Here is a 3,697-nt window from a genome sequence, read left to right as displayed (position 1 = left end):
AATATGAATGCAACTGCGCAAGAGGGAGAGAAAGATTACACGGATGTGGACGAGGAGACGGATGAAAACACGGAAGATGAGGGTGAAGGCAAAGCCGGTGGCGAAGGCGGTGGGGAAGGCGGTGGGGAAGGCGGTGGTGAAGGCGGTGGCGAAGATGGTGGCGACGGCGGTGGTGAATCATCTGATGTTTCATTGACCGATTAGTGTAATTTATATTTTAATTTTAACGGATGGTATATATTAAGACAGTGGTTGGATTTGGATTGTGAATGTTTGGGTTTTGAATTGTTTGAATGTTTGGATTTGGATTTGTAATTAGTATGTTTGGATTTTGAATTGTTTGGATTTGGATTTGTAATTAGAATGTTTGGATTTGGTTTAATTAGAATTGTTTCGTTTAATTTTGTTGTTGGTATTTTGTGATGTTTGGTTGTTTAGGATGCTTGGTTTGATTGTTTGGTTGGTATGGTTTTGGTACAGGGAATTGATTGGAAACTGCAGATTCTGCTGCAATTTTTTTAAAAATTCACCCTGCAAAACCGACCGAATGGTCCCAAAACCGACCACTTTTTACCATATTGATGCCAGAAAACCGACCGCATTCAACTATAACCGACCGCGCTCATTACATAAAACCCAGAAAACCGACCGTCTTCATCAGGAGTCGGTCGGTTATGAGACGGTCGCTTATGTGAATCAGGGTGGCCTTCTGCCACAAAGCCGACCGACTCATAATTGACCGCACATAACCGACCGTGGCAGAAGGTTGACTGCGGTCGGTTTTGTGTCAAAGTCAACTCAGATAAAAAGGCACATAACCGACCACTTCAGTCGGTCGGTTTTACCAGTCGCTTCTGACGTGGTGTGACACCTGTTGCCACGTGGTGACAGGTGGCATCAAGTGGGGCCACTTTTCTGGGAACAAAACAGCACATAACTGACCACTTACTTGGTCGGTTTTAAGGTTTAAACCCGACCAATTCACGTAACCGACCAGGGTTTAACCGACCAGCCATATCGGTCGGTTTTAGGCTTATAACCGACTGATATTGTTCATAACCGACCGATTCTCTCGGTCGGTTATGTCCTGTTTTCGCGTAGTGTAATATGCATATTCGGGATTTCATTTAGATCTGCGACACTTTCAAGTTCAATGGTGTTACTGACGAGGCCATCAAATTGAGGCTATTCCCATTTTCTCTGAGGGATAAAGCTAAGGGATGGTTGCATTCTCTTCCTGCAGGATCTATTAAGACATGGGAGGATTTGGCTCAGAAATTTCTTACTAAGTTCTTCCCTATGGCCAAAACAGCTGCAATCGGGAATGCTATCACTCAATTTTCTCAGCTGTCTGGTGAAACTTTATGTGAAGCGTGGGAACGCTACAAGGAGATGCTTCGAAAGTGCCCACATCATGGGATGCCTGATTGGATGGTTATTAATTGCTTCTATAATGGCTTGGGTCCTCAATCGAGGCCAATGCTCGATGCAGCATCAGGTGGAGCTCTATGGGCTAAGAGCTATGATGAGGCTTATGAGTTGATCGAGATGATGGCTGCGAATGAATATCAGAATCCTACTCAGCGTCTTCATCAGGGCAAAGCAGCAGGAATTCTAGATGTTGATGCTACTACAGCTTTGACTACTCAGGTTAAGGCTCTTACTATGAAGGTGGATTCTTTGGCAAATTTGGGAAATCAGCAGCCACCTTCAGTTTGCGAACTTTGTGCTGGTGCACATTCTTCTAATCAGTGTGCTATATCTAGTGAATCCGCTCAGTTTGTGAGCAACTTCCAGAGGCCTCAATAGCCAGCTCCTGCCACTTATCATCTCAATAGTCGGAATCATCCGAATTTCAGCTGGAGCAACAATCAGAACTTCATGCCACAACAGCAGCAACAGTTTCAGCAGCAAGGAGCTAGACCTTTCAACCCTTCTAGTTTTCAACAACAGTTTGCACCGAAACAGCAATTCCATCCACCTGGATTCCAGCAACAAAATCATGGGGTGGCTGGACAGTCTTCCAATGAAAGATCTGAATGGGAAGAGATGAAATTAATGATTAAAAGACAAGTGGTGTCAATCAAGACTTTGGAGAACCAGATTAGGCAGATTGCTAACGCGTTTATAAACCAACCACAAGGAACTCTTCCTAGTGATACCAAAGCCAATCTAGGTAAGAAGGAAGTGAAAGAACAGGTGCAGGCAGTCACTTTGAGATCCAGAAAGGTTACGAAGGATAAAGACTCAGCAACAGAGCAAGGCAAAGAGGAGAGTGATCCACAGGTTGAAACACCCGTACTCTCACCTAAGTCTGATAGTGGAAAAACTATTATTGATGCTGATAAGAATGAAATCAACGAGGAAGCAAGCAAGGAATCAGCCGAGAAGTCTAGTCCGAAAGCTGATATTGGGGTCAAGCAAGTATATCCACCGCCCCCTTTTCCGAAGAGACTTCAGAAGCATAAGCTCGACAAACAATTCGCTAAATTTCTAAAGGTTTTCAAGAAACTACAAATCAACATACCTTTTGCGGAGGCTCTAGAACAAATGCCGAGTTATGCTAAATTCATGAAAGGTATTCTATCTCGGAAACTCAAACTTGAGGAATTGGAGACTGTGGCTTTGACCGAGGAGTGTAGTGCTGTGTTGCAGCAGAAATTGCCCCCGAAGCTGAAAGATCCGGGAAGTTTCACAATCCCGTGTACTATTGGGCAATTGTCATTCGACAAGTGTTTATGTGATTTGGGAGCTAGCATCAATCTGATGCTCTTGTCTATTTTCATGCAACTTGGTCTTCCGAAGCTGAAACCTACTAATATGTCTTTGCAACTGGCTGATCGTTCGATTACATATCCAAGGGGAATAGTTGAAGATGTATTGGTAAAAGTGGATAAGCTAATCTTCCCTGCTGAATTTGTCATTCTTGACTTTGAGGAAGATAAGAAGATTCCCATCATCTTGGGAAGACCATTCCTTGCGACGGGGCGGACGTTGATTGATGTACAGAAGGATGAACTCACAATGAGAGTTCAAGATCAAATGGTCACTTTCAACGTGTTCAATGCCATAAAACTTCCATCAGATGAGGAGGAATGCTTTATAGTGGATGTGCTCGAGGCTTCAGCTCATTCGGAAATTGACAACAGGCTGAAAACTAACATTTTGGAAAGGGTTCTATCAGGTGACTCAGAATTCGGAGATGAGGAGGAGGAAGAACACCTTCAATACTTAAATGCTTCTCCTTGGAGAAGACGGATGGATCCTCCAATTGAATCTCTTGGGTTATCGGAGTTGAAAGATTCTCATGAACGGATGAAACCCTCTATTGTTGAAGCTCCTAAACTTGAGCTTAAGCAACTTCCCGAACACCTAAGGTATGCCTTTCTTGGTGAAGCTTCTACATTACCTGTAATTATTGCATCTAACCTTTCAGGTATCGAGGAAGAAAAGCTTTTGAAAATTCTTAGGGAGTTCAAATCAGCCATTGGATGGACTATTACAGATATCAAGGGAATCAGCCCTTCCTATTGTCAACACAAAATTATGATCAAGGAGGGTAGTAAACCCACTGTTGAGCATCAGAGAAGACTCAATCCAATCATGAAAGAAGTGGTGAAGAAGGAGATTCTTAAGTGGCTTGATGCTGGCATTATTTATCCAATCTCAGATAGTTCTTAAGTGAGCCCTGTTCAGT

The 3,697-nt window shown here is 43.3% G+C and overlaps 1 non-coding gene across 1 annotated transcript; it reads right to left on the bottom strand.

Moving 5' to 3' along the window:
• Positions 1–1,314: 1,314 nt before the first annotated feature.
• On the bottom strand, positions 1,315–1,421 carry LOC135149804 (small nucleolar RNA R71). Its single transcript, XR_010288019.1, has one exon. It is a non-coding gene; the product is annotated as a small nucleolar RNA R71 (small nucleolar RNA).
• Positions 1,422–3,697: the final 2,276 nt, after the last annotated feature.

This window comes from Daucus carota, chromosome 9 (assembly GCF_001625215.2).
Source record: "Daucus carota subsp. sativus chromosome 9, DH1 v3.0, whole genome shotgun sequence".
Classification (NCBI taxonomy): Eukaryota; Viridiplantae; Streptophyta; class Magnoliopsida; order Apiales; family Apiaceae; genus Daucus; species Daucus carota.
The sequence above is the reverse complement of the archived record's forward strand: the minus strand, read 5'-3'. Positions and strand labels throughout refer to the sequence as shown.